At 40.1% G+C, this 12,384-nt stretch overlaps 1 long non-coding RNA gene across 1 annotated transcript in view; it reads left to right on the top strand.

Annotated features, from left to right (window-relative positions):
• Window positions 1–12,360, top strand: part of LOC112551889 — a 50,186-nt gene extending 37,826 nt beyond the window's left edge. Inside the window, exon 8 of the long non-coding RNA XR_003096226.1 lies at window positions 10,270–12,360. This is a non-coding gene — a long non-coding RNA (uncharacterized LOC112551889). The remainder of the gene's footprint in view (window positions 1–10,269) is intronic.
• The last annotated feature ends 24 nt before the right edge of the window (window positions 12,361–12,384 follow it).

The raw sequence follows: 12,384 nt of genomic DNA, 5'->3' as shown, positions 1-12,384 counted from the left end.
GGCACGAATTTAAATACAAATGGCGGGAACTCCTTGCAACGTGCATTTCTCTTCTGCAGCTAAGAAATGCACCCTGCAAAGAAAGCTACAAGTGGCGGGAAATAATTCAGCAGTGCCGAAGCGCGCACAAACAAAATCACACCCTTGGGTTGTGACAAAATTTATGCCCTATTAGTTACTGCGTAGTAATGCACATGTAGATGCCTTACTACGCAGTAACACTGTGTGTGTGGACTGACTTAGGACTAACTTTAGTCCCAAGTCAGTCCACATAGATGCTTTAACTCCTGCATGTGTAGATGCCAGTCTATTCCCACTTACTGTGCAGTAATTTACTGCACAGTAAATTTAAGATGACATAAATTCATGTGTAGACATGCCCACAGTGTGGAATCCAAAATATTTCTTTTTTCTGGGTTTTGGCTTAAAGACACTTAAACAACAAAGTTCAGCTCATACCTTCTCCCATGCTCCTTTCTCAGAACTGGTCATCCAGAGTGCCATAACCTTAATATACAAAAGCACACCCACGTCCTGTTTTTCATTTGGGCAGAGTAGCAAGCTGGCAGCATCACTGGGCAAGTAGAACCACTTAATCAGGGTTTATAATGAACGGGCCTGCCAGAGCAATTTTGTTTACTAGAAAGTCAACAGAAAGAAGAAGTATATGAATGCAAGTCCAGTTATCTATTCACACTTGAATAGATGTGCAAAAAGCTGTTTACAAATGTATTTGTGCCAGAAGTGTTTGCATGGCCATTCTCAAAACTAAAACTTTCAGTCACCCAACAAGAAGAAGAAACAATGCAGTGCAAATAACAAGCAATCCATACACTGACATATGTTCACATATACCATTCACTGAGTCATTTCAAACAGCTGAGTGAGTAAACATCTGTATCTGCTCTCAGATAAAAAAAAATATATAATCAAAGAAGTGGTTCACAGGAAATAGCTGACAAGCTCTACTACCAATTTTCTGTAACTGTTTTGCCTTGGATAGCCATAGAATTAAAAGGAAATTAAAATGATCTGGTACCGATTCACCATTCAAATCTATGAATGAATATGAGGCTTTGTTAGCTAGAAGTTTCTTCTAAAATTTGTCAGCTTTGGAAAATATCAACTATTTTCCCTCTGGACACAACCAAAAGTAATCAAAACACTCCAGCTAATACAATGAAATACCTCCCAACTGTGATAAGGAATATAAATGTAATTCTTTGGTGTCGAATATTTAACAGCAATCTAATGGACAGATGGCACAATGCACAGCACTGGGATTAACAGGCAGAAGAAATTTAAAAAAGAAATTCTACTTTCAGTTTTTTCCCCCCCATTATTAATTAGAAAATCTCATATCTGAAAGGAAACATTGTGGAAAGGGTTGCTATTTGGATGTGTATTAGGCCATATGCTCCCATTCCGCTCTGTAAAGAATGCTTTATTAATGCTAATCTCATCCCAGTGCTTTGACAGAAGTTACAGTTTCCTTCCTCTGTGATTCCTACAGCTGAATTCTCTTACGGGGCTTGTTTTATGGGGGACATTATTATTTTGCTAAATTACCTCATCTTCTGGGAACAGACTTACCCTTGAACTAGGAAACTAAATGGCTTTTTAATGATGCAAGTCTATTTGGACGTTGTGTGTTGATGACTGGTAATTTTTCTGCTTCATTCTGTATTTTTTTAAACCTATGCTGCCTGTATCAGAAAGTGACTCATTTCTGAAATCTTTCCTTTTTCAGTATTTTAAAACCAATCTCTTCTGATTGTTAGGATCACTAATACAAGATGAAGCTAGCAATGTGAATTGATTTCAGACTCTGCTTGGTACCTCTTTACTAAATTCAAGATCATTCTTCAGTGGCCTGGCAAACCTATTAAGAGCAAGATGCACTTATATACCAGTCTTATTAGAAGAGTTCCAAGATGAGGCCCTCTCTTGTCTCATTGTAATCAATTGTGAAATATCCCTTGACATAAATGGGATTGTTATTTGTCCCAGGGTTTTCTTGGCCCTATTAACATGGTTTTATAGACTGGTTTATAACATGGTCAGGCTCTGAGAACATGATGCAGAGAACTACCCTCTTTCTCTTAGGAAGGCTGCTTAAAAGTAGTTTATTTTAAGGGGTTACAGGATTTCCCTAGCTAAAGGTCTTTAGTATACACTAGCGACCTTACTTATACCAGTTACACTTGAATCCCCTTAGCAAGTCTGTAGCTTGTAAGGCACCCATGCACAAAAGACACATCTACTCCAGAAAAAATGTATTTAATCTGAATGTATTTTGGATACTTCAGTTGTACTGCTAAGATTTTAAGTTGTAAGAAGGCAGGTCACAGAAGTTTTTGTTTCGTTATTCCTCGATTAGCCTTGATACAAAAGAAAAACATAAAAATCAATGACAATACTCTATAAAATGCAACAATGATCTAGAATGCAGGAAAACACATATTAAACAATACTGCCAGAGAATTTATATTTTTATGCTAGCTGTTGGCTAGAATGATCCCACACCACTGAGGTCAATGGAAGTAGAATGAGAGTCATAATAAGCACGCTGCTTTTATCACGTTTAATTCTGCCTTTCTAATTAATGTCCAAGAAACAATTGTTGGCATAATTTGAGAGGAAACTGATGTAAAACTAACACTGACCATGGAGGTTTAGAGAATATTTACACTGGCCACCGTCTACGGCCAGATACCAAACGCAGCTAAAGAAACCTAGCAAAGATTCCAAACAATCTCACTTTCCTCTAGTCCTCAGGAGGTGTCTGCAAACCGCCTATAAAGCTAGTGTGTTAGCCTGGCCATCCAAGTTGAGGGCAGTGCCAGTTTCTCTGTACCACAACAGAATCCCATGCAGGTGAGGTAGTCTGCTGACATAATCTGTATAAACCAGTATGGAGCAAATTCTTTATCCTTGCCATGAACTCTCCCTTGACAATCAGCTCTCACCCCCTTGCTGAAACAAAAACTTCCCACAAAATTATTTTTGAGGCTCCTGTTTGCCTGCTGTGAAGAGCCTCTGCTAGTTCAGTTAAAATGACCATAACTAGTTAATCTCCTTTTTACTCTCACTTTCTTACTTTTAAGATTTTGTGTGTGTAACTGCTAATCCATCGTTGCCATCTCTAGTCCAAGGAAAAAATATTTTACAGGAAGCCATTGGAAGCGGAATTATTACTTATGCTAAATTTGAAACAACAGATGTGCTACTGCTATAATTACTAAATTAATACATGGTTTTCACTTTTATTAAAGTTTAATTTGCTTCTATTTTCTTATCAAAACTTCTTTCTCATGAAAGGTGGCTTTTGAACAAAACAAAAATATTTGATTAGTGTGGGTTTTTCTTTAATTATGATCAAGCTTTTCTTATTTTCAACAAAAAGATGAAAACTGGATCTTAAAAAAAAATGCTTTCAGGTTACATTAAAAAGTTGGATTGGATTTGAGGGTTTAGATTCCTGGAAATTTCTACAAAACCTCAAAAAAACCAGTAAATCCATTTTTGAAAACCATTTTTTTTCAATTTTCAGTTTTGTGCTTTCTTTGAAAAACATTCAATTTTGTTAGACATTTTTAGTAATTTTTTTAACTCTCATGGAACATGTGTGGGATTTTTTTTCAATCAAATCTAATTGTAATATAAAGACAGGAACAGTAATAGGTGATTAGGATCCAGACTAGCAAATCAAATTAACCTGAGGCTGAGGAAGAAGAAAATGTGGGGAGATCTTTTCATTCTGTGCATAGAGAAAGGAAAGAACAGTGACTTGGACCAAATGGCCCAGAATGTGGAAAAGGAAATTATTATTCCAGCAGAACAAGTCACTTATGCTGAACTATTTTAGGAACAAGAAGGAAATCAAGCTTTGAAGAGAGATGATTCCAAAGTGAAAATATTAATGAGTAGCTAAGGGCTCAATAAAAAATGACAGCACAGCTGCCAAGAACCAGCCCCACACCTGTCTCTCCACTACCTGCCCAGAATAACTTTGCTCCCCTCTCTTCAGCCTCCCTTGCATCTCTTTGATATTGCCAACTGGCTGAGCTCAGCATCCTAACCCTGAGCCTTCCTACGTCCTGCCTGGGAACACTTGGCCAATTGCTTCTTCCTCTCTTCTCTTCAATTACCACAGCATATAGCTGTCATTTTGACTACTGTCTTATTGATTTCTTTTCCACAGTTGATTTTTTTTCTCCTGACCACCTTTCTCAGCATGTTCAATAGTTGCTTTAGGTAACAAATGGCTTTCTGACCTTTTTTTTCAAAGCAACATTTAATGTTGCAGACATCATTTTAATTGAGAGGACTGCGATTCAGAATTTCTGATGTTAATTCCTACCTCCATCACACACACGCTACCTTAACTTAAGAAAGTCACATTCCCACAGAAAGGGTTTTCTTTCTCCTTCAGTTTCCCTTCTATAAAGGGGAATGATAATGCTCCCTTTCCTCCCCTCTTGTATGTCTTGGGGTTATAGGTTCTTTGTAGTAAGTAATATTGCTTTCTATGTATATGTGCAATGCCTAGGACAGGGGCCCAATCTCGATTAGAGCCCTGAGGGGCTTCGATAATATAAGTAACAACAACATAAGGTTTTGACATCTTAAATCTGTTCTTTCACCGTATTTCTGAAATTCTCTGAGACATAGCATTCCACTTTTTCATATAACTTTGATATCACATTCTGTTTGAATCATCCCCTCCACAGGAGTAATTCTAACATTTTATCTCAAATTTGCCACCCACTTTTGTGCTTTTCCAAGCTTTTTTACAGCACTTTCAAGATCTTGCTTTATTTATCAAATCACGAGACAAAGTGCTATGACTACGCTATGGTGTGTCAAATCATTTGCTAGCTCTACAGAAGCCAAAAAGCAGCGCACAAAGTTCAGGTTTCAAATGTTATTTTTGTCATATTATACAATGACAAAGCAAATAGGTTTACAACATAAATATTAAGTTAGACAAATTCTCCTTTTCTTAGGCTGATATCTGAAAAAAAAACCCATCTCTTTCTTCCTTTTCCTGCTCTCAGTGTTAATCATGGCTTAGTTTCTTGTGTTAATGGTCAGAGCCAAGTGTGTTAAACATATTCCCTTATCTACCCTGCTTGAGGGGAAACATTCTCCCACTCCTATTTCTATCAGGTCATCTAACTGAGCCCAGGATTGCTACCTCAATCTCATTTACTTCATCATCTGGAGCCGAGACAACATTTTGGTGTTTATGTATGCAGGGAAAATGGATAGAGTCCTTTGCCCTAAATTTACATTCCTTAGCTACTCCCCACTTCATTGTAGCTGACGAGAGTTATGCACGTGCATTGACGGGAGAGAACCGCTCCCCTTCCAAATATTATTTCAATTTTGTTACACAATAATAAATTGCAAGATGTTGAACCCACATCACTATAAGGGGCAACAAACTATAGGTCATTATGTAGTCTTTCAGCAGTAGTCTGAGCTGGCAGGTTCCACAGCACTTCTGAATATTTGCAATTTCACTTATGTGCCCAAACAGATTCAGCCGTCTTACTTTTGGCATTCATTTGAAAATGTTGACCTTGATGTCCGAAGGCTTCTGGGCATTTCAAGTGGTCAAAATTTTCAAAAACAACTAAAAGCTTTTGGTACATCAGTTTTCATTTCTCCAATTTGAGACATCTTTCAAGGACCTGATATCAAAATTCAAGTTGTTGTAAATTGAACACCCCAACATTTAATGCACCTAAAATCACCAGTCACTTTGGAAAATTTCAGCCAACAGGTCCAAACCTTGCCTCATTCAGGTGTGACAGTTCAGTGGCAGAAAGCGTAGAGTCAATAGTTTAACAACTTATAGCAGCTCTCAGTGATGAAGGTGGGCTATGTAATCAGCTTCTTGGCTGATTTCTAAACCTCAGACCCTGTCTAACTAACCATGGGTATGCTTTGACGGGAAAAAACATTTGTTCTTCAGTCATGCTTGCAAACCCCTTCAGGCTAGCTTAGGCCAATTAAAAAACACTGTTACAACTCAGGGTGACAAGTGAAGCCATGAAAAGTGGCCATGTTTTTACTTCTATTGGTGTCTAGACCCTGAAAGTCAAGTTAACATGTTCTTGTTCTTGTGTTGCTTTAGCTTAAGAGTGTGACCCGGGCTAGACTGTGGGGCTATTCTCAGGCTGGATCCAGCCCAGGGCATGAGGAAATTGTAACAAAGCTGATCCAGAGCACGTGGCAGTGGTGGTGGTAGCTCCAGCTCTGGCTCCAGCACGGGACATACGGCAGGGGCCAGTGGCCAGGAAGGTAGAGCTGCTGCAGTGCGGATAGGCAAAGCAGCAGGAGGGTGACCAAGGCTATGTCAAGCCTCATTTACTCTCCTGCCACTAATCATAATGACCGCCAGGACCCGAGGGCCCAAGATTCAGTGGCAGGTCACTCCCCCCAGTCATGCTGGCAGCCTGATAGAGCAGTTCCACAGGCTAGACCTGGCCTGTGGTCTATATATTTGAAACCTCTGCTCTAACTCCTTTGAACTTACATGATGGGAAAAAAAAAAATTTAGTACATCAAGACAATGCAAAGCTCTACTAAGTTAATTGGACTTGCTTCTAAACCAAATACTAGTGCTACTAACTAGTCCACCTCCTAAAAATGGGGCCACAAATCTTGTCCACATTACTCTTCTGGAAGCAGCTGTTCTAATCTCAGGTTGTAAGAACATAGGGAAAATATGCTGAACTGATGACAGATATGACGCAATGCAAATAATCTATTAAAGCAAGGCAGCCGTCTTCTCTGTGTTCTGTGACTGACAGTATACAGAGGATATTAATAGGTTCTTAGCAAACTGTTCTCATGAGGACTGAGCCTGGCTACAGCAGCTATAGTCTTTTTATTGTTTAAATTTTATAGCAATTTTCTTTCAATTTACCTGTATAATTTAGTTAAGACGATAGGTTCCAGTTAATATGAAATAAGATGAATATAAGGGAGGAAGGCAGCAAATATGAACAGCTAAACCACACTAAATCATAAAAGGAAAGGGTCATGGTTGCACTCAAACTAGGGCAGGCCAAATACACCTACATCAGGGGGAAAAGTCACCAGCATACACAAAATAATACTTCAGGTGCAAATCAGAATTTCCACCTTGTCAAAACGATACTTTTTAAGTTATGAGAATGATCTAAAGCCAAAGGCTAGAATGAGGTGTTATGAGGCATTTTACTAAATCTCAGTTGTATCACCCTGAAGAATCTACAGAGACGGTAAGCTCTTTGGAGGAAAGGAATGCCTTTTTCAGTTACATCTAGTGCTTAACATAACAGGGATCCAATCCCTGGTATACCTAATACACATGAAAGGGGAAATTATGTAAAACACACAGAATACAAATGAAAATTTAAAAGGAAGAGGAAAAAAGGCAATCCAACCCACTCCCACTTCATCTCTAGTACTTATCTTAGCTCTGTTCAGTATTTTCTGAAATCTGTCAAGAAAGTGGTCACAGTCTAATAGTCATCAAATAATGGTAGATGATACAAAATGAGTTGCTCAGTGAGTTAACCTGAACAAATGTTAAGGAGCTTCCTTCAGCAAGACTTTCCATTTCCTTACTTGACTTGTCAGAAACTCTCTCTGGTCATAAGTATATAAAGGGTAGTTTGGATAAAAAATATTTTTCAAGATCCCATTTATAAATATTAAAAATATTTTTTTCTAGCAACAAATCAGATCTAGTATTTGTTCTTCATAATAACAGAACCCATGATTTTTATAAAGAAAAATAAAACACTTCTTTTCTAACCTGATCCTGTTATTTCTTCATCAGTGACATCCAGGAGGATTAATCCAAAAGGAATGGCACTGGAGAATCTAGAGCCATGCCTTCTCCACCCACGATTCCCTATTTTACCTTTTATTTTATGCTTGTCCAAAATTTGTTCACATTGTATTTTATAATATTATTTTATAATTCTGTTCACAGATGGACTTGACTTTGGCCTAGGGATTGATTTCAGTGAAGTAGAATGTATTGCAGAGATATGGAGATCTGAGCAGATCATCTGTTTTCAGCAAAAAATAAATAAAAAATAAATAGAAAAGATTTTATTATCACTTATATTAGAACAATAGGCTGATTTTTATAATCTATCATCACATTTATTACAGTAGCACCCAGAAATACCACCTAGATCTTGGCCCCATTATGTCAGGCACTTTAAAAGTGTATAGGAAGAGAGTTGCAAGAAAGTATACTCTAAGTAACATTAAAAATATAATTAAATATAATACATAATTAAAATATATATCTGATATTACATTCTTACATTTTAAAGACTCTAAACTCTTTGAGAAAGCAATGCATTCTTGGATTTCAGTCATGATCACAGTCTCAGCTCTCAGTAAATATATAGAATATAGAAACGGGCTTAAACTGAAAGTCTTGATTCTTGTGATGCAGTTTTCTCAGTGCTGAATACAATCAGATTTAAACATTGGAAATGATCAATTTCAACTTCTAGAATGTGGAAGTGGAAATGGGGTTCTGCCCCAGCTTTGCTCACGCCATAAAAACAGCACCCTCTTTCCTTTAAAATCCCTCACTTACCATTGCTGTCTTTTGGAAAGACGGGTCCCATCAGGCATCACTCCATTTAATGGAGTGTCAGCCTGATGTTCCCCTTCCTTTAGGGCACTGCTATGTCAGGCCTCCACCTCCATCCCATACTCCACCTTGCAATCGCTTTCCACTGTGTCCCTCATCTTGGTGGAAATGGATCTCATAAGCAGAGCTGTCACGAATGAGAAAAGTTTCTATGAACCTGCTTCTCCTGCTTCAAGGGACTATTCCTGGGACTGTTTAGCAAACAACTAAGGTTTCTGTTTGTCTCCACCTCTCTGCTCTTCTGGAAAACTGAAGCATTCCCTAGCTGTTCCCTCACCTCAAAAGCTTGTGAGGAGCAAGGATGAGGAGAGGAGAGCCAATCTGCAGGAGGACCAGTACCTGGGAGGCAACAGACCATCTGTCCATTAGCAGTGAGGAAGGTCAAATTGTATTAAAAATGCAACTGGAAATGACAGAGAAATTTCAGAACAAAATACTGTGGCTGTTTCTTTCAAACTACAGATAAAAGTTACCCTCAAACAAAGCAAATTCTACAAGATATCTTTCTCCCAAAGTAGATGTTAAATAAACTCTGCATAATAACCTGTGAAAATGAATCTTTACTGAATTTCATGCTGTTAAAACATGAATCAGAAACGTGAAGCATTTAAAGACTAACAAGCAGCCATTTGAGGGGGAAAAAAAGGAGGGTCTTATTTAGAGAGACAGATTCTGCATTGCTTCCTTAAATATCCATCAGCAAATATGCCAGATTAGGCTGAGAGAGTCCTGCACTGGGGAGTGTTAGGGCATTGCATCCTCCAAGCAACCTCCCACGTGAAAGCGGGGCTGGTAGGGTGGGCATACATGAAGGGAGGAAACACAGCACCTTTGCCCACTGGAGCAACTCACAATGACTTTTGTTGCTGATTGCGCGTGTTTAGTTCTACTTGTTAAATCTTGTTAAACAGGAAACAGGTTTCGAGGCAAGAGAGTTCAAACTCCTGCTTTCAAATGTTCTTACAAGATGCACAATTGGCACAGACTTACAGGAAATATTTAATTTGAATCGGAAGGCACTGGCTCCACTGACTTTGTACTGCATTCTCTGTGAATGCCTGCAACAATGATTTTCACCTATACCTTAAATTGGCGGTTTATTTATATCAACCAATGGAGAGCTCAGCAGAATCAAGGATACAGCTGGACTGCTGAAATCCAGTGGATGGAAGGGAGGAGTGAGCATCAAGAAATAGTCTTATGAAGTAGAAGGGCAGCAACTAAAGTGAGAGTGACATATTTATGAGTCCAGTATCGGTTGTCTGCACTGATAAGCCCTGGCCATTAAAGGAAGGAAAAGTCACCTTTGTGTATATAAAATTTACAAGATTCATAGCCTGAAAAGCCTGGACAGGAAAGCATTAGGTAAATAAAGGATATCCCATAAAGCATAATGTGAAAATTAAATTACCTCATAAGGGAGGAAGGCTGTCTCTCCATAATACGACTAAAGAAAAATTATGTTCCTTTAGTCATCCTGGAGTTGTTTTGTGGTCCATAGTGGGGGATGGACTTGTTGCTTCTGGTGTTTTTGAAGAATATATTTAACGCTCATAATATTTGACAGGAATCTCATTGTGTTTTCATTGTAGGCTCGTACCATGGTTGGACCTCCCGTGTGTGCATCCCATGTGTTATTGAGACGTAATTAGCCATGTTAGTCTGAAGTCAGGCATAAGGAAGAGTACAGTTGTACCATACAGACTAATTGTCATTAGCAGTCACTAACTAATAGCTAATTAGTTAGTCCATAAGGTCCAACTTTACCGTCCTTTCTCCATGTGTTATTTACAGAGCTGGTTAAAAAATTATCTGAGTTTCGCAAAAAAACTTTGAAATTTCAAAGTTATTTCCATTTCTCAGAGTTTACAATGGAATTTGTTTAATTCAATATATGGCCAAAAGAGTATCGCGCATCTCAGCAGAAAGTTCCTGAGGCTGACGTGCACAAGACCCTCTATGACTCTTAACATGTTGGGGGAAAGTCTACCCAGACAGATTTCCAGGTGAGTCAAGTTTAACACTTGATTTATTTATTTATTTATTTATTTATGACTATTCTGACAAGATTTCTAGGTATTCAATACCTACAGCTAGGAAGTGCTTTCAAAAGAGCTCAGCAACCAACATGTCAACCTCTTTAAAAAAATCCAGCCAGCAATTGTGGTACCTAGATACAAGTTGAATTCATTTGAAAATCTGATGTTAATTTTGACTACTTCACAATTTTGCAAGTCTGGCCCTAATAAAACAGTGCGTTTGCATTGGGATATATGCCATAGTTAATTATCCAGTAGTTTGAGAGTGGTTTCTAGGGGGCTATATAGAAACATAGGACTGGAAGTGACCTCCCAGGCATTGAGTCCAAAGGGCCAACAAAATCCACTCTGACTACTCTCACGTACCTTGGCCTTAAAGTAACCTGTAAAAAACAACCCCTAAAATATGCCTCAGACAAAGAATAAGGGAAACAAGAATGTGATCATGCCTTACCCCTGCAATGACAGGATTTTTTTAGGTTAATGTTCTCTGATGATCCTAGGAAAAGGACCAAACCCCATGCTACACAAAGGGGAAAAAAATCCATGGTCTTCACCAATCTAAACAGAGGCAACAGTTACCACCTGACCCTAAATGTGGTGATTAGATTGGCCATGAGCAAGACCATTCAACCAGGTTTCTAAGTACTAGTAGGAGTACTGGTGCACTCAGAGCTGGCCTTAGGGGTGAGTGGTGTGGGCAACTTTCCAAGAAGCCCTTGTCAGGGGGGCGCCGTGTCACAAACACACACACACACGCCCTGCCCTGCCACTCATGCCAGGTGGGAGCTGTCAGGAGACTTCGGGAGCAACTAATCCCAGGGGCTGGGGAGCAGGGCCTGCCCCCTTCCAGCCATAACTTCAATCAGCTCTGGGTATCTGGCTGGGGCAGTGGGATAAAATGCCCCTGGGTGGTGGCAGTGGCAGGCACTGCCAGGCAGCATGACAGGCTGGGAGGAGGGAGCTCAGGGCTGGGTCAAGGGCAAGACAGCAATGCCCAGTGAGAAGGTGATGCAGCTGGGTGGGCCCAGCTTGAATGCCAAGAGCTTCAGCATCACCAACCTGCTGGGGCTGGAGGCTGAGCTGCTGCTGCCCCTGGCCACCACGACTACTGCCAAGGACAAGGGCACAGGTGGCCAAGCGACAGCACCCTGCCACTGGGGCTGGGCTTCCTGTGTGGGCAGCCCTGCCTGCTGCCTGCCTGGCTGTCCTTCCTGCTGCCCCACACTGAGCCCCCACTGCCCCCTAGCCCCACCAGCCAGGACTAGACCAGCATCTTGGGTAAGCAGACTCACACTGCCCCAAGATAGCTCATGAGGTCCACTGCCACCCACAGCTGCTGGGGCACACATGCCCCTGATACACACACACTCCCTACCCTCCCCACACTCCCACAGCCTTCCCATATACCCCATGCACACAGTGCCAGTGACTTGTGGGGACTGCCAGGGGGTGGGGGAAGCTGCCATGAGGAGGATCCAAAATGCAAGTTTGCCTAGGGTACCATTTTCCCTCTGAGTACACTCCAGCCAATTTTTCATCTCTAGCTGCAGACAATGCCCACAGATTCAAAAGGAAGGCAACCCTCCCTCCTTTACCCTGCAAAAGTCAAATAATGCATTCTTGGAGGGAAAAAAAATCTTCCTTGCCCCTAAGGGGTACGTCCAG

Source organism: Alligator sinensis, unplaced genomic scaffold (genome assembly GCF_000455745.1).
Source record: "Alligator sinensis unplaced genomic scaffold, ASM45574v1 scaffold1248_1, whole genome shotgun sequence".
Lineage (NCBI taxonomy): Eukaryota > Metazoa > Chordata > Crocodylia > Alligatoridae > Alligator > Alligator sinensis.
This window is presented reverse-complemented; position numbering and strand designations above follow the sequence as displayed.